Below are 19,872 nucleotides of genomic sequence, written 5' to 3'. Positions count from 1 at the left end.
ATGAAGAAGAGTCAAGTTATGAAAAATGATGAAGGAAGTGTAATGGTGAAGTAGAGAGTAGTGGGGGAGGTAAAGAGACAAAGATGGAAGGGAAATGTTGGAGAAAGTGTATGGAGAAGAAGAAGTTTTTGTTTTTGTTTTTTTGTAGATAGTAGTGAGAAGAAAAGTTTGAAAAATAAAAGAAGAGATAAAAAATAAGTGGATGATGTGGCTCAATGATTGAGTAGCAAAATGTATTGTGTGTGTGTGTGTGTAAGGAATAGGATGGAAAGAAAATGACACTCAATGTTGAAAGGAGCTTTCAATATAGACAATAAACAATTAGAATTTATGATGACGTGTAGTGCATTACATTTGGCCACAAAGAATTAATTTTGCAATAGACAATCAATAAAGATGGAAAACCAAAAAAAATAAAAATAAAATAGTGATGTGACCGCTAATGTGGCTCAATAGCAGCGTAGCAATAATAAATGTTACAGTTCAGTTTTTAGAGATATATATATATAAATGAAAACGCTTCCTTGATGGATTCTACAACCATAGAACCCACTTCAATTCCAATTGGACCTCTAGTCAGTAGTCTCTACTCTAGCTAGCCAACATTTGGGGGAGAGGGAGAAGGATGCTAGAAGCTAAAACCAATGTTTGTTTGGTTACATGGACAAATTTTTCATGGATGATAGGGAGAATGGTTGGTGGGAATATATATATATATATATATATATATATATATAAATAGGTAAATCCGAGAGAAAGTTCAATTAGAATATAAAATTAGAATCCAATTTTGTGTTATGTGTCTAAATTTATGTGGGGACTACACTATAATTATCCACTTAAATTTATGCCATGTGTTCACTTAATTTTTTTTAATCTTTGTGCCAAGTGAGTTAATGAGTGCAAAATATTAAAAATCTAATATTAATGAACTATTTCAAAAAAAAAAAAAAAATCACATATACTTAATAAATATCACCACACAACAAAAATCACCACACATTTTATCTTATTAAAAATTAGAAAAAAATTATCATAAGTAGTATTAAATTTAGGTAAGAATTTTAATATGTGACTAATTACGTTTACCTTTTTATAAATAATTTGACTAATTATTTATATTTTTATGATAAAAATAGTGTTTAATTTTAAATGTATCCATATGTATGCTTGTGTTACATGCCATTTTTTTATAATAATTTTACTAATTATTTAAATTTTTATAATAAAAATTGTGTTTAATTTTAAATGTATCCATGTGTTTGCATGGATTACATGCTAGTTAGAATAAGTGATTGGACAAAATTTGATAGATTTTTTTAACATATGGCAACGCTCACAAGTGTGTGTGGGGGCAGTGTCAAATGGTTAATGCTTAATTTAAAACAGAAAAGTTAACTAATGTCTTGACCACAATGATTTAGAAAATATTTTTTAATGTATTTTACTAAAAAAAATAAAAAATTTGATTTTTAAACCTTTTTTTTTTTATATATTTATCATGATAGTGATTAGTGTTATAATTTTCTTTTTCAAAATAATCAATTAATAAATGCACACTCAAAATTATCAATAAATAAATAAATAAATCCACAGCCATTAACCCCTACGGTTTTCTTAAAAATAAAAAGTAAAAAACTCAACTCTTTAGGCACATCCAATTCATTTGGTTAGAAACTTTAGAATTCTTTGAAGTCAGCTATCAGTGACTACGTTTTGAATCTTTTCTTTTAAATTGTGCTTACTCTTTTAAGATCATGTCACGAATTTAATTATAATTGTAAAATAGTGAAATTATGTTTAGTGAAAAATGTTAAATGTAAAATATTTTTACAAGTTTTACGTGACAAATTGTTATTATTAGATAAAAAAAAAAAAACATTTGTGGTAAACTCGGATTAAGTCATCAATCTACTATTTAAGATTGGTTATGAAAATATATTCAACACAGATTTTATTTGAAATCCTGTATTAGTTGAGGGGATTAGAATCCGGTGCGATATCTAGGGTATTGCACCAGGTGCAATTTACCATTTCCACTCACAATTTTTTTTCACTTTTCATTTTTTTAACTTTCACTGTTTACCTCTTTAAAATTTTTCTTAACTTTTTTGAATCAATGGTTGAGATTGAAAGTCGCTTTTTGTAACTATCAATCTCAACCATTCAAAGGAATTAGCAGTACCCTAGGTATTGTACCTAATCTCAATCCTAGTTGAGGTGGCATTATGTGTGCTACACCGTTATGTAACTATCATTAGAGCACTAGCAATAGAGGATGTAAAAAAACATCTATTAAATATTCTCAAACACTACTTTATTTATTTTACTATCTCATTTTACAATTCACTTAACATCTTAATTTCTATTTTTACATACTATTTATTAAAATAATATAAACTATACCATCAAATAATATAAAAAACAAAACAACTCTTCCATCTCTATACCTTTTTGTCTTTCTCTCTCTACCAAACCCACACACTACTTAAAATAATACTAATATTTAAGTTTACCACCCAACTATAGTAGTTTGCAAATATGACAACTTACTGTAGCAAGGTGGTATAAATTTTTACCACTATCTACCCCAACAGAGTGAGTTTTTAATGAATTTGGTTGTGAAATAGCAACTTTAGAGTTTTAGGATCTGTCAGTAGAAAAATTTGAATAATGTTATTTGTAATTATTTTTTGTAAAGATATATATAAAAATATATTTAATGTTATTTAAAAACTGAAAATCTATCGTTTAGAGGGTTTAAGCCTCACTTTCTTTTCTTCTTTTTGGGTCAAAATTAGCGTTTTACTGTATATCTAACACTTCATCATCTCAGCAACTTATACATGCAGACATTGAAAAGAAAAACACAAAATTTGGAAGATGGCGGAAGGGAACGAAGTCCAAATTCCAAGGCTGAAACTGGGCAACGAAGGCCTTGAGGTAAATCTAAACGCCACTCCTTGAATACCCATTTCAAATTTTTTTTTTTCCTTTTTAAGAAACTTCCACTTTGTATATGTTCAAGTCATATTTCTTTGAAAACCCATCCACAGTAACTCAACACTGATTGACTATTAAGTTTGAGTCTCAAACTCAAATCACGAATGGTTGAAAACCGATGATGGGTATTGCCTAGTTACCTTTTTGTGATCATAAGCTGTGAAGTGTTATCATTATGAAAAAATTCCTCTTGCATATAGTACCCTGTGTGTTAAAAGTATGGTGGGGAGTGGGGACAAAGTTAACTAGTGTGTTAATTAGAGGCAAGGAGCAGTGCATCATAAATTTGAAACGATTTCTATGAAGCTGTTTAGTTTAGTCACATGCTATAAATTGAGAATAAGTTTGTAGAGAAGTGTTAAACTGTACCTATCTTGAGATGTTGCTGCAAAAATGATGTTTTCTATATTCATGTGACGCCCTTCAATGAGAACTTACTACCACAGAAGGAATTGAAAGTCATCCCTAAGAAACACAATTTTATATTCAAGTCATAAGCAGTTAATGGCTTCGGTTTTGTAGTCATTTAACCACATACTTTTAACATTCCCCCGCACTAGTGAGTTGGGATTTTAAATGCGAAATAGAGTGGAGGAGACAAAGATCGAACTCAGGATCTCATGCTTACATACCATGCTAAATTACAGATAGTCTCAAAAGCTTAAGCTATTAGGATATGGTAAATTTAATTATTTAACCACATACTTTTATGATTTAATAGGAGATAATCTATAAGGTTTGGAATAATGAATAACTATTGCGGCTGCAAGTTTAAACTCGAATGACAAAGCAAGAGTTTAGAACAATTTGATTATACTAGTTATGATTGAATTGTGTTTTGAGGTTATGATCCCTTGAGACTCTCATAATTCAATTGTGTTTTGAGGTTATGATGCCCTTGGAACTCTGTTATGACACTACACTAAAGCAGCCATTTGTATTACCTCATAACCAAGTCAACATGATGAACTAAAAAGATTGAGCTGATTGTTAAACTTTTAAGATAAATTTTAAGTCCACAGGGATTTTGTTGTTTTCTTGTGAAGACATGATATTTGTGTCAACACTACAGATGCCATCTAGTATTCTAAGAACATATATATGATACACATACACCAATTTGATTTGGTGGGGAGATTTTGAAGTTAAGTGTCATTTTAATATGTATCTGTTGGATAATGATCTTAAACTATATAATTGAGACTATGGTCATGGAGAGTTTCTGGAATTAACAAACTTATGCTCCTTCATCTTTTCTATTTTCAGCACCTAAGATTTGCATGTTTTAAAGTCCTTCAATCTTGTGCTTCATATGTTGTAATGTGGGAGGCTTTGGAGAAATAAAAGTTGATAGAAAGTATGGAGACTTTAAACCTTGGTAGTCCCATTTCTTTCTTCCATCAAGAGTCCCAACATAAGGTTGAACCTGCATAAATAATCTATAACCATGAAATCCTCTGGTTAATCTTTCCCAATGTTCAAGATGCATAGGTTCTAAGGTTTTAAGGAATAGTTTTTGTACTAAAATATTTTGCTGCGCTCTGTTGGGGACATAACACTTGGGGATATTCTAGTTGAGTTAATATAACATATAGGGATAACATTTGACCCAAAAACTTAAGCCTATGAATTAGAGCCTAATTATGTCATATGAACCATTCACTCTTGCCATTATTATCCAATGTGGAAACTCACTACTTAACTAACTACAATACTCACTCATGAATATTCCAACACGCTCTATTATCATTTTACTACATTTATTCTTAACTTTTTGTTTCTCATTTCTTTGTAATTCTAAACTCTTCTTTTTTCCCCCCAGGTCTCAAAGTTGGGGTTTGGATGTATGTCCCTGACTGAAGCCCAAAATTCTCCATTCTCTGTGGAGGATGGAATCTCAATAGTAAAGTATGCATTCAATAAGGGAATCACTTTCTTTGATACATCTGATGTTTATGGACCCCATTCTAATGAAATTCTTATTGGAAAGGTAAAAGACACTAATATTTACTTTTACTAGCTCAAGAAGTCAAATGTTTTTGTTCCTATCTGGTAGTAAATCTGAAGATGGTCACAGATGTGAAAGTTTTGTTACTACTTTTTATATTATCTGTTAGTTAATTGATCGAGGACCACGTTAAAATTCTATGCTATTTAACTGAAAGTAGTTTATATCTTTCAGGCCTTGAAACAGTTGCCAAGAGAGAAAATTCAAATAGCCACCAAATTTGGCGTCCAAAAATCAGGATTTCCTCAGACGCAGGTGAATGGTAGCCCTGAGTATGTTCGCTCAAGCTGTGAGGCTAGCTTGCAGCGTCTTGATGTGCAATATATTGATCTGTATTATCAGCATCGGGTAGACACAAAAGTACCCATAGAAGAAACTGTAAGTGATTCTCTTGCTCTTTCAACTAGATGCCTGCAATGGGTGATTTTAAAAATTCTTGCTTGCTTTTTTGTAATTTGAAATTATGAAATTCTCTGCAAATTCATCATTTCAATGTAGATGGTGGGATCTAAGCGGCAGATATGATTAAATACATCTTATTGCAATGTAGGTTGGTGAACTTAAGAAACTGGTAGAGGAGGGAAAAGTCAAATATATTGGTTTATCTGAAGCCAGCCCAGACACAATAAGGAGGGCACATGCTGTGCATCCCATCTCAGCTGTACAAATGGAGTAGTCTCTCTGGAGTCGTGATATCGAGGAGGAGATAATTCCACTTTGCAGGTTTATTTTGTTCACAGATGATGTTTTTTATAATTTTGGCCTCATGAGTACTTCCACATATAAGAAGATTACAATGTTCATTTGTTCTAGATGTGGAGTTAAATTTAGAGCTGCTTGTTCATTAGTCATTGTGTCTTCCCTTAGGTTTCAAAGACCATTATCTTCTTTGAATGACTGCCACTATAAGGAAAATTTATTTGGTTTTGTATCCATTTTGTGTAGGCAGCTTTGATTTCATTATATGTAATTATCTTATCCAAAAGCATGAGAATGCTCTCTTGATGCCTTTGTTCATGTAGGGAGCTTGGCATTGGTATAGTTCCATACAGTCCTCTTGGCCGTGGTTTTTTCGCTGGCAAAGGAGTTGTGGAAAATTTGAATGCAAATAGCCGCCTGGTACATATTTCACCAATAATGTTTCTCCTTTATTTGTGGACTTTCAAATTTTCTGCACAATTCTTCAGGCAATAATTGTTTTCTTTTTGAGCAATGCATACTTCAATATTATCGAGTGAAAAATTCCTACGAGGGAAAACAACTATTTTAGTTCTTGCAGTTTACAAGAAGTTCCAATTTCGTCTCTAATATTTGAAAATTTGCAAACAAGTTGCTGACATTTTTAACGTTTTTCAACTAAGCTTTTCTATCTGCCTCACACATACAATAGATGACCTGTCACGTCAAATAGCTAACCTGACATGACTTAGATGATGATTTGCCAATTGGAAGTCCACCTAGAATGATAGGAAGATGAGGTAGAAGAGTAATAACTATTCACAGATAAGTGAAAAGAACAAAAAGGTCAGTATATGTTTCCAATTTCCAAATCATCGCTAAGTTGTGCCACGTCATCTGTTGGCATTAGTTAGCACTTGGTTGTGTCATGTCATCTACTGATTACCACTCATCACTGACCCTCTCCACTCACTTCTGCTCTTCTCCTTCCCTGCCAAACAACCCCAACCGCTCACCCAAAACTGGGGTGTTATCCACTTCAACCCATAATCTAGTAAACAACATGCAGGGAAGTTCCCAACCCAAAAAAAGAGTTAGTCAAGTAGCAGGTTGATACCAAACCCAAACTGCCTCAACTCGTTGACCTCCCTAATGTTAGGGAGAAAATATAACTTCTTGTAAGCTTCAGGAACCAAATTAGTTATTTTCCCTTCATTTTTCTATAAGTAAATCAATTTTATTGATGAGAAATTATACATAAGTATTGAAGAAACAAACGGGTATTTTTGTTCCCTAGATCTCTTATCTTTGTGTTCCTTCGATCTCTTTTATGAACTAAATCATCTCAAATATATCCACAAAAGAAAATAGTGGAAGACTTAAGGTAACATTAGTAGTAGTAAAAAATGATATATTGATTAAGGAGGTGACAAAGTATGATTTTTGATCGGATAGAATAGTTGTGAAGAAGAATACATATGGCTGACTCCGATCAGTTGACACAGGACAAAACCGAAATGGATGCAGCAACAACTTGGGAGAGTCGTGTATTGAATAACAAAAATACTTTTGACTAAAGGAAATTTAAATAAACTACTAATAACCTTATTCACTCATATAAACTCTGGTCCATATGGAGTTAGTTTGTGGAAAAATATTAGAAGGGGGTGGCCCTCTTTATCTCGGTTTTTTCTGTATGAAATTGGAGATGGATCAAAAGTGCAGTTTTGGCTAGATAGATGGTGTGGATCATCTCCTCTTGTAGACTGTTATCCTGAATTATATTGGATTTGTTGAAACAAAGAGGCGAGTGTGGCTGATCTAATGAGGTACTCCAATGGAGTCCTTCATTGGGAGATAAATTTTTGTAGGGATGTTCATAATAGGGAATTGGAAGCTTTCTAGAGCTTCATAAATACCATTTATAGTACTTCTGTAAGGGGGATTGGGGAGGATAAAAGATGTTGGCTACCTTGTAAGAGTAAGGGGTTTATGGTTAGTGCGTTCTACCATCTTCTAGTTGGCCACAATGAACAATTTTTCCCTTGGAAAAGCATTTGGAAGCAGAAGATTTCTTCTAGAGTTGCTTTCTTTGTATGGATCGTTGCCTTGGGGAAATGTCTGACAATTGACAATTTAAGGAAAAGAAAGGTTTGCATTTTGGATTGGTGTTATATGTGCAAATGTAATAATGAAACTGTTGACCATCTATTCCTTCATTGTTCGGTTGCTCTGGAGTTATGGGACATGGTTTTTGGTTTATTTGGAGTTTGTTGGGTTATGCCAATGTCTGTTGTTGAGCATTTTGCTTGCTGGCAAGGTCGATTTGGTTGCCATCAAAATGGAGATATATGGATGGTTGTTCCTCATTGTTTGATGTGGTGTATTTGGAAGGAAAGAAGTAGTAGCCAGTAGGTGTTTTGAAGACAATGAGCATTCTATGCCTGATCTCAAGTTTCTATTTTTCAGAACCTTATTGGACTGGTTCTCAGTGTGGAGAAACCAACATTTTTCTTCTATTTTGGATTTACTTGATTTATGTAATTTTTGTATTTGATATGTACTCCCTTGTATACTTCTTGTGTACTTGGGTGTCTCTTTCTTTTTGAAATCAATTAATCAATAAATCCTTATTACTTATTAAAAAAAAAAAAATCCAATTGTCCAATGAAAGTACAATTGACCCAAAATTCATAAGACTTGTTGTTTACTGTGAAAGTGTTTTAGGGTTTGATAAGTAAACCCTAACACAAAATATTATTTATATATAAAGTACATGATATTACTGTTTTGCCCCTATTACTGATAACACTCCCCCTTAAGCTGGAGATTATATATCATACAATCCTAGCTTGTTACATAATAAACCCAAACGAGTCTTACATAAAGCTTTAGTAAACATATCAACAATCTGGACTCTTGTAGAAACATATAGAGTAGCAATTACACAATCTTCTACTTTCTCCCGAGTAATATGACAATCTACTTTAATATGCTTGGTTTGCTCATGGAACACAAGATTGGAGGCAATGTAAATTGTTGCTTGATTATCACAATGCATAGTCATAGGCAGCTTCACATGATGTGTGTGCCATGGCTCTATACTAAGCCTCTGCACTAGACCTGGCAACAACAGTTTGTTTCTTCACCAAGTAATCAGATTTCCTCCTAGAAAAGTGCAATACCCAGTAGTGGATTTTCTATTTGACGGTGATCCAGCCCAATCAGCATCAGTGTAGGCAGGGGTGCCAATTCGAGTTAACGTGTCGGGTTCGTGTTGTATCGAGATAGGGGTATTCGACTAAATGGCTCAACCCTAATCCGACCCATTTAATAATCGTGTCATGATCCTTTAACCCTAACCCGACTTGTTAATAAGGTGAGTTGACCTGACTCAACCCATTTGACACGCTTAATAAACGAGTCGTGTTCGGTTGACATGAACGTAACACAACTCATTTCAACCTGCATAATATTAAATATAACATCCATCTAGAAATAATTTTTTTTCATCCCAAAAGGAGTGCATATACTTCAAGTCTTCAACTCACATTCAATATAATATAGTTCAACAAAAATATAACATTCATCTAGAAATAAGTTCTTTGCACTCTAAAAGAAATGCATACACTTCAACCCAAATTCAAAATAATATAGTTTAACGAAAATAAAATAACATAATTCAACAAAAACAAGTGGGCCATATCATGCAATCAAGAAAAACACAAGGCACATGGGTTCAAAGTTTATTGTACAAAAGCATTATGCAGAAAAAATAAACACATGAGAGAGAGAGAGAGAGAGAGAGAGAGAGAGAGAGAAATAATTGGTTTGAGAGTTGACTATTTGAGTTTGAGAATTGGGCGTGAGAAGGGGATGCCAATACCAAATTCTTGCTAAGAAATTGGCTGCATTGAAGTTGGATTTAAAAAAGTGGAATGAGACTGAGTTTGGCAATGTCACTTTTAAGAAGTAGGCCCTTTGGAGTAAGCTAAATGATTTGGATGCTAAAGAGGAGACTTTTAGTCTATCTACTGAGGAGAAGTTAGATCAAACTAATCTTCGTTCAGATATTGAAAAGTTGACTCTTATGGAAGAGACTAGTTGGAGACAAAAGTCTAGGGTGTTGCATTTGAAGGAAGGGGATGCCAATACCAAATTCTTTCATAGAATGGCTAATTCCAACAGAAAAAATAATGGTATTGAAAGCCTAATGGTTGATGGTACTTTGTCGTCGGATCAAGGTATAATTGCAGATTACATTACTCATTTCTTCATGAATCTATACTCTGAGCAGCAGGTTGAGCGGCCGTTTCCAGATTCTTTGGTTTTTCCAATGATATTTGGTGAGAATGCGGATTGGTTAGAGAGGCCTTTTGAAGAGGTAGAAATCTTTGATGTGGTAGAAATCTTTGATGTTATTCAAAGTTTCCATGGTGTTAAATTCCCTGGTCTTGATGGCTTTCCTATGGCTTTTTTCCAAGCTTGTTGGGGGATTGTTAAGCCTGATCTCATGGCTGTATTTCATCAGTTTTATGCCAATGGTCAGTTTGAGAAAAGTTTAAATGCAACTTTTGTTACTCTCATTCCTAAAAAACATGCGGCTTATGAGATTAGAGATTTTCGGCCCATTAGTTTGGTTGGGGGGGGTTTATAAAATTATTGCTAAAGTTTTGGCTAATCGTCTCCGCTTGGTGATGGAGGATTTAATCTCAGCATCTCAGAATGCTTTTGTGAGGGACAGACAAATCCTTGACCCTGTTCTTATTGCTAATGAATGTCTTGATAGTAGATTGAAGTCTGGGGTGCCGGGGTTGATTTGTAAACTGGATGTTGAGAAGGCTTTTGACCATGTAAACTGGAATTTTCTGATGCAGATGTTAGAAAGAAGTGGTTTCTCTACCAAATGGAGACAATGGATTCTCTTTTGTCTATCTACTGTCCGTTTCTCCATCTTGATTAATGGCTCTCCTTGTGGTTTTTTTGGTAGCTCCAGAGGCTTGAGGCAAGGTGATCCGTTGTCTCCATTGTTGTTTGTTTTGGTGATGGAAGCTCTTGGTAGAATGTTGGACAAAGTAGTTCTTGAAGGTCGCATGTTGGGTTTTAGTGTGGGTAACATGGAGGGAAGATCCATGGCGGTGTCTCATCTCCTTTTTGCAGATGACACGCTAATTTTCTGTAAGGCTGATTTAGATTAAATTTTGATTCTTTGCATGATTCTTATCTGGTTTGAGGTGGTGTCAGGCCTAAAGATTAACCTGGGCAAGTCTGAATTGGTTTCGGTTGGGGTAGTCAATAATATTGACCTTTTCTTGGTTGTTCTTGGCTGCAAGCAGGGCTCTCTCCCCATGAAATATCTACGTCTTCCTTTGGGTGCTAAATTCAAAGATAAGACCATATGGAATCCTATTCTGGAGAAAATGGAGAGGAGATTGGCGGGTTGGAAAAGCTTATACTTATCCAAGGGAGGTAGAGTCACCCTTATCAAAAGCACCCTATCTAATTTACCCACTTATTTTCTATCGTTATTTCCTATTCCTGCTAGTGTGGCTAAACGAATTGAGATGCTCCAGCGGAATTTCTTATGGGGCAATTTTGGAGATGATCCTAAAATTCATTTGGTAAATGGGATACTGTTTGTTCTCCTATTTCTTCGGCTGGATTAGGGATAAGGAAGATAAGACTTTTCAATGAAGCGTTACTTGGGAAGTGGCTTTGGAGATTTGGGATTGAGGAAGATGCCCTTTGGAGGCAAGTGATAGAGTTGAAGTATGGTTGTGTGTGGGGGGGCTGGTATACCAGAGCTATGACTGGCCCTTATGGTGTTGGTTTATGGAAAAATATCAGTCAGGGATGGCCTTTCTTCTCGCGCCATATTCTGTATGATATTGGTAATGGGTCTAGAGTGAAGTTTTGGCAAGACCGGTGGTGTGGAGAGACTTCTCTTGCTGTTAGATATCCTAATCTGTTCAGATTTTGTAGGAATAAGGATGCCAGTGTGGCTGAGCTTATGTTGTCCACCAATGGTGTCCTCTTTCGGGATGTGAGATTCGTTAGGGGTGTGCATGCTTGGGATCTTGAGGCTATGTCTGACTTCATGGTAACTATTTATGGTTCGTCTATAAGGGGTCGAGGTGAGGATAAAATGTGTTGGATTCCTAGCAAAGTTAAGGGTTTCTTGGTTAGAGATTATTATAGAATTTTAGCTGGCACCGCTTCCTTTGGGTTTCCTTAGAAAAGTATTTGGAAGTAAAAGATTTCCTCTAGAGTAGCTTTCTTTGTTTGGACTGCTACTTTAAGGAAATGCTTGACGATTGATAATTTACGTAAAAGGAAGGTGTGGATTCTAGATTGGTGCTACACGTGTAAGAGAAATGGTGAATCGGTTGACCACCTATTCCTTCATTGTCCTTTTGTTTCGGATCTTTGGTCTATGGTTTTGGGCCTTTTTGGAGTTTCTTGGGTTATGCCGCGCACTGTTTTGGGGCTGTTATGGTGTTGGCAAGGCAGCTTTGGTCATCATCGAAATGGTTGTATTTGGTCCATCATTCCTCATTGCTTATTGTGGTGTCTTTGGAGGGAGAGGAATAGTAGATGTTTTGAAGATATTGAGAGATCTATTCTGGACCTCAAGCTTATCTTTTTTAGAACTTTAAGGGATTGGTTGTTTGCTTTGCAAGATAAATCTTTCCCTTCTTTTATTGATTTCTTAGACTCTTGTAATTTCTGTATTTGATTTCTTTTTCCTTGTTCACTCCCTATGCACTAGGGTGGCCCTTTTATATCAATATATTTTATTACTTATCAAAAAAAAAAAAAAAGAGAGTAGTACGGCTGAAATAAATTAAAAAAAAAATTAGATATTTATAAGAAGGTTTAGAGATTTAGGATTCGTAGGGTTTAGAGATCTAGGATTTGTAAAGTTTCAATTTCCAATTATATCCCTTGTAAATTTTTGTAATTACTTACTTTTTTTAAAATTTAAAATATATATTGGATATAAAAGGTATTTGATAAATCTAAAATAAGATGAATATTTATTTGTTATATGAGTTAAATGGATTGTGTTAAGTGGGTTATTTCAAGTTGACACAAATAAATTGGCGTGTCAAACGTGTCTATTACAGATTACGCGGGTTGACCCGCTTATGATACGTTTTTTATTGTGTCATTTTTGGGTTGACCCGTTTCTGACCCAAACCCATTAAAGCCCAACCCTAACCCAAAAAAACCCATGTCGGGTTCGTGTCGTGTTTGCGGGTTGGGTCAAACATTGACAACCCTAAGTGTAGGCTTCTACCCGTAGGTGACCATTAGCTTTATACAAAAGACCACGGCCTGGATGTGCTTTAAGATATCTCACAATTCGAATAACTGCCTCCCAATGTGGAAGGCGAGGATCTTTCAAAAACTAGCTCAAAACACTAACTGCAAATGATATATTTAGGCGAGTAATTGTGAGATAATTTAGTTTACTAACCAAACGACGATATCTCTCAGGATTAGATAACAGCTCTCCCTGATCTTCATACAATTTGACATTAGGATCCATAGGAGTCTCCACTGGTTTAGACTCTAACAAGCTAGTTTCTTCCAAAATATCCAACACATACTTCCTCTGTGATAAACTGATGCCTTTTTTAGATCGTGCTACCTCAATATCCAAGAAATAACAAAGTTTACCCAGACAGTTTGAAAGGAGTTTTGAAGGTATCTTTTCAAATCATCAATACCATGCTTGTCATCTCCAGTTATTATAATATCATCAACATATACTATCAACAAAATCTTTCCTCTATCAGAGGTATGAGAAAACACAGAGTGATCAGAATGACAACGTCGTAATCCAAACTTTAACACTACTTCACTAAATTTACCAAACTAAGTTCTGGGAGATTGTTTAAGACCATAGATGGCCTTATGCAACCTACACACTTTTCTAGACTCCCCTTGAGCAACAAACCCAGGTGGTTGCTCCATATACACCTCTTCCTTCAAATCACCATTCAAGAATGCATTTTTAACATCTAACTGAAATAATGGCCAATCCAAATTAGTAGCCAAGGACATCAAAATCCGAACAGAAGAAATTTTAGCAACAGGTGAGAATGTCTCGGCATAGTCAACACCGTATGTTTGGATATAACCTTTGGCAACCAAGCGAGCCTTCGAACGCTCAATAGAAGCATCAGGCAAATACTTCACAGAATACACCCAATGACAACCAACAATAGTTTTCCCTGGAGGACGAGTAACTAAAGACCAAGTAGCATTTTCAGATAGGGCAGACATTTCTGCCTCCATAGCAGATTTCCAACCCAAGATGGACATAGCCTCCTAGACAGACTTAGGGACAATAGTAGAATTCAAGGATGTGGTAAAGGCATAAAGAGATGGAGACAAGTGACCATAAGAGACAAACTGAGAGATAGGGTGAGAGGTACAAGAACGCTTACCTTTGCGCAAAGCAATTGGAAGAGAGGCAAGATTAGGAGTTGGATCACTAGGCGGGGTAGAGGTCTCTGTTGGAGGTTTCTGCCGGCGACAATATACCTGGAGTGGTTTTTAAGGAGATTCAATAGGAGACACAAGTGGTAGGAGAGGAAGACAAGGAGGAGAACTGTCACTAGCAACCAAATGAGAGAAATAGCACTGAGATTCATCAAATGTGACATCAGCACTAATGAAATGACGCCGAAGAGTAGGTGAGTAACATCGGTATCCTTTCTGAGTACGAGAATACCCAAGAAAAACACATTTAATGGATCTAGGATCAAGTTTGTCACTCCCTAGACCTAAGATATGAACATAGCAGACACAACCAAAGATCTTAGGAGGTAGTTGAAACAAAGGTGCATCAAGAGAGAGCACAGTATAAGGGATCTGACCACCTAGAACAGTGGAAGGCATACGATTAATTAGGTGACAGGCAGTGAGAACAGCATCACTCCAATATGATTTGGGAACATGCATATGAAACTTTAAGGCACGAGTGACCTCTAACAAATGACGCATTTTGCGTTTAGCAACACTATTTTGTTGTGGAGTACGGGAGCATGAAGATTGGTGAATTATACCATGATCATCAAAAAATTGAGACAAAGATGTATGAAAATATTCACGAGCATTATCAAACCGAAAAATACGAAGCAAAGCATTAAACTAAGTTTTTATTTCCATATAAAATGATTTGAAAATTGAGTACAATTCAGACCGTTCTTTCATAAGATAAAGATAAGTGACTCTAGAATAATCATCAACAAAAATGACAAAATATCTAAATCCCAACAATGAGGGAGTGTTTATTGGACCCCAAATATCAGAATGAACTAAATGAAAATGACTACTAACATGACTCTCACCCCTAGGGGCAAAAGGCACCCTATGGTGTTTACCCAATTGACATGCTTCACATTGTAAAGACTCAATTTGACGACACGACGGAACTAATGACTTCAAATTCTTGAGAGATGGATGACCAAGGCGACAATGATGCTGAAGAGGCGAGATTGACAAATGAGAAGCCACTAAACGGGAAGAACCACGTCGATCCAAGTAATAAAGTCCACCGGCTTCATGCCCTCCACCAATAATCTTCCCCGTCTTGAGATCCTGAAAGATACAATGAGTGGATAAAAAAATGGCAGCACAATTCAAAATTTTAGTAAGCTTACTAATTGACAAAAGGTTAAAAGGAAAATCAGGAATATATAAGATAGAAGAGAGAGAAAGATTAGGACTATGATTGGCAGTGCCCAAACCAGAAACTGTAGTGGCTGAGCCATTTGCCAATGTAACATTGGGAAGACTACTAGATTGCTCAAGGTCAGAGAGTAAACTTGAGGTACCTGTCATATGATCAGTAGCACCTGAGTCAATGACCCAAGGGTCCTGAGTGGCAAGACAAGCAGCGGAGTTGAGCCAAAGTAGCAGTAGAATTAGACCCAACAAAGTTGGAATGCAGAGACAAGAGGCGATTGTACTCTTTCTCAGGAATAGAGACTACTCTAGATGTTGGTGGAAGTGACTTTGAAGGTGGTTCTTGAACTTGAAAACTAGCTTGGTTAGCCGAGGGTTTACCATACAACTCCCAACAAAAGTCTACTGTATGATTCTCACCATGACAATAAGTGCACTTACGAAGACCACGTCCTTTACCATGACCCCCTTGTTCACTCCCACAACCCCCTTGGTCACGACCTCCACGGCCTCGGCCCCCATGACCTCGACCTCCACGACCACCTCTATTACTCCCCATATAAGTGGTAAAGGTAGATTTATCACCAGAAGGTAATGCATCAGTATGGGAGAAAGAGAAATGGTCAATACTCGAATCAGATAATGTGGCTTGTCGAAGTCTACCAAAAACTTCACTCAATGAAGGGAGGTCTGGACTAGTTAAGATTTGTGATTTTACTAGATTCAAACTTTTAGGCAATCTAGAGAGGAAGTGAGCAACATGCATAGAATCTTGTTGTTTCTTCATAATTTTAACATTAGAGGAGATAGGCTGATAAATATTGAGTTCTTCACATACACCCTTAAACTTGTTATAATAGTCTTTTAAAGACATATCACCTAAACTCAAGGAGAAATAATTTTGATGAAGATCATAAATCCGCTTCAAATTGTTAACACCAGAGTAAAGTTCCTTGGCTTGTTCCCAAACAAGTTTAGTAGTTGGTAAGAAAACCAAACTACAACTGATCTTAGACTCCATGCTATTCCACAAACAACTCCTAATTTGTGCATCTTTGGCTCTCCAATCAGCAAATTTAGGGTTTGTAGGCACAGGAGGTTCCTTTATCACGTAATCAAACTTCTTTCTACCAAGAAGAAAGACTTCAACTGCCTGTGCCCACTGAGCATAATTACTACCATTTAGACGAATGGAGGTAATTGATAACATATCAGGAGATAAGAAATAATTAGGGGGCTGAGCACTGTCTTTGGACTCCATAATAGCAATCTGAAGAACAAACTAACACTAAAGAAATAAGCTGGACTGAATTAAACCAAACTCCAACCAACAACCAATATACTTCAACCAATCAGCCACGTCAACAGTAACTCATCTATCAACGAATCAACACCAAACTATTCCAAAAAACAAGGCAGCAACAAATCCATACCAACACCAAAAAAAAAAAAAAAAAAAAAAAAAAATTGCCCAATCCACCACTAAACATCAACCTAAGGCTGCCTGAACAGATACGCAGAGAATGTATTGAAGAAGAGAAGAAAATCAGACCATGGTTGAAACCCTCAATTGAAAAAGCTTCGGCGGCGACGCTAGGGTGCAGGAGCAGCGGTACGAGGACCAGTGAGTAAAACCCTGCCTCTCTCGCGATCAAGCGACGTCGATTTGGTGTCGCAAGACTGGACAAAGGGTCACCGGCGCTGGACAACTTCTTCAGCCACTAAATCGAGATCGTCGGAGTCTCTATTAGGGTTGTCGGAGCTAGCGAGTAGGGATATGGTTGTCGGCGACAACAATATCGGTGGGTGGTGGTTGGAGGGTTAACGGCAGCGGCGGTTTGGTGGCTCTGATACCATGTTGTTTACTGTGAAAGTGTTTTAGGGTTTGATAAGTAAACCCCGAACACATAAAATATTATTTATATATAAAGTACATGATATTACTATTTTGCCCCTATTACTCATAACAAGACTAAATTAAAATAAACTTTTCTTCGCACTTTCTGCATTATTACTTTGTTCAAAATCTAGCGAACCCCAAAAGCTTGGGATTAAGGCTTTGTTGTTGTACTATAAGAACCATCTTATAGAGATGATTTCAAGAATTTGTTCTTTCTCCATAATAAAATAGTAATAACAACAATAAAAATTCTTCAAATGAAACTGAAAACCAGCTTCTTTATTTTTTTTAATTTTTATTTTCTATAAGGCCAAGCACCCTCGGTTCCATGGAGAAAATTTGGAGAAGAACAAGACCATTTATACTCGAATAGAAAGACTTGCTAGAAAGCACCAATGCACTCCTGCTCAGCTAGCACTTGCATGGGTTTTCAAACAAGGAGACGACATTGCACCCATACCTGGTAATTGGCTTTCATTTTTTGTTTTTTGTCCTGATTAATTACTTGTCAAAAATGTGCTATGTATTTAAGTTTTCAAAAAGAGAAAGAAAAGCGCTGAAGATTCTATTTCTTGTTATGAATACTATTATCTTTTGTGTGCTTCAAATTGAAATTAACTTGACTACAAGTGTGCTCTTTTCCCCACTTAAGCTGAAACAAGTAATATTTAGATTTCCTGCATCTTATTGTGGACAAAGTTGATATAGAAGTTGAGGAAATATATCAGAATTATCCCAATCCAAGTTACGTAAGGATTTCCTGCCTCAAGTTTCAAAGTTTAGCATATAAATGGATATCAACCCACTTCATGGCTGGAAATTACATATATATTGCCCACTCTGATGTCATAACGGCCTCAGAAAAACTCAGATTTTAATTTCCTGTTAACATATTCATAAGCATAGTCCTAGGCTGTGGTCATAACTAATTCAGATTTTATTATGGGTTACGGTTTGTGATCACAATGTCTTGAAGGCATCATTGGCCATACGGCTGGCTAGTTACTGACTTTTTGCAGGAGTGGTAGTTTGATTTTGAGGAATAATAAATCATGAGTCAATTATGTGTTTTTGATATTAAAATTGCTAAAAAATATATGCAGGTACGCTAAATATATAGGGAACTGTATTAAGAAAAAATCTAACAACATTAATCAAGGTTTAGCTGAGTTATCTACTTTTCATTGAAAGTGTTACATGAATGATGATGATGAAGCAGAGTGGAATTTTATTATGTCCAGTGCACCCTTTTGTACCTCCCACAGGCAGGAAACTCAAAATTTGATAATTAGGAAGAGAGGACTGCTAGTTCCATACATAGTTTAAGGGTGATTGTGTGTATATATCTTCTTTTCTCTTTCGGCAGGAAAGTTCACTAATGTTCTCATTTTCAATCTTATTTATTTAGTATAAACAGTTGCTTTTGTATTAGAGCCCTTTGGAACTGTAGATTTTAAAAGTTGAGGCAAGTTGAGACTTTCACCTGCTATTTCTCAATGTTCATTTGCCTTGAACTTTAACAGGGACAACTAAGATCAAGAACTTAGATGACAATATTGGCTCTTTGAACGTGAAATTTACAGAAGATGACCTGAAGGAGATAACTGATGCTGTACCAATCGAAGAAGTAGCTGGTGGTAGAAGCTATCTAGGCAATGAGCAATTTCTATGGAAGTTTGCTAACACTCCTCCACAAAACTAATACTCTATTTACACTTTCATGGATATTGTCCATTTCGCTTGAATAATGCCATGTTTTTGTGAAATGAATGGCCAGATTTATGTTAAAAACTAGCTATGTCATTCACACCACAAAATTAGCAACACTAGTTTGTAAACTTTTTGAGAATGATAACCAATGTGGTTGCTTTATGTCAAGTTCTGTTAGATATTTTGTTCCTCACTTTGTTTTAGGGTAAAATACTTGCTAGACCATATTCTTTAGGAGCGGTTACAAATTAAATCTTGAAGTTTAAGACTTACAATTATTTATTTATTTATTTTTTAGATTGTTACAAATTAAACATTATAATTTTGCTAGTTTCAAATTGAACCCTGAACTTTTAAAATCATATCATTTTAAACATTAATATGATTTTAAAAGTTGAGGTTCAATTTGAAATTTATGAAACTATAAGGTTTAATTTGTAACAGTTATAAATTTCAAGTTACAATATTAAACTACCTCTAAATATAGGGTTTTAAATATTATTTGACTTTTCTTATTTAGATTTTATTTTAGTTTGTTCCTCTCTCTCTCTCTCTCTCACGCACACACATGTAGCATCCTTGTCAAATGTTGTAACATACATTAGTGATATTAGCCATCTGCTGCTTTTGTTACCTCATCACAAACTACAGAATTAAAAGTTGATTGAGAACTTTGCAAGTTATCTCCAGTAATGATCTTATCATCAACATAAAGTAACATTGTGTGGTACCGTGGTCAATGCATCTAATAAATAACATTGCGTCATATTAATCGATAAAGTAACCAAGATGTCTTATGAGGATGCTGAATTTTGTAAACCATGTTCGATCTTTACAGGATACGATGAAGTATACAATTTATAGAAGAATGAGG

General features: G+C 35.5%; 1 pseudogene; it reads left to right on the top strand.

Moving 5' to 3' along the window:
* The first annotated feature begins 2,779 nt into the window (after positions 1-2,779).
* On the top strand, positions 2,780-19,166 carry LOC126717383 (probable aldo-keto reductase 1; annotated as a pseudogene).
* Positions 19,167-19,872: the final 706 nt, after the last annotated feature.

The sequence above is a fragment of the Quercus robur genome, chromosome 3 (assembly GCF_932294415.1).
Source record: "Quercus robur chromosome 3, dhQueRobu3.1, whole genome shotgun sequence".
Taxonomy (NCBI): Eukaryota; Viridiplantae; Streptophyta; class Magnoliopsida; order Fagales; family Fagaceae; genus Quercus; species Quercus robur.
This window is presented reverse-complemented; position numbering and strand designations above follow the sequence as displayed.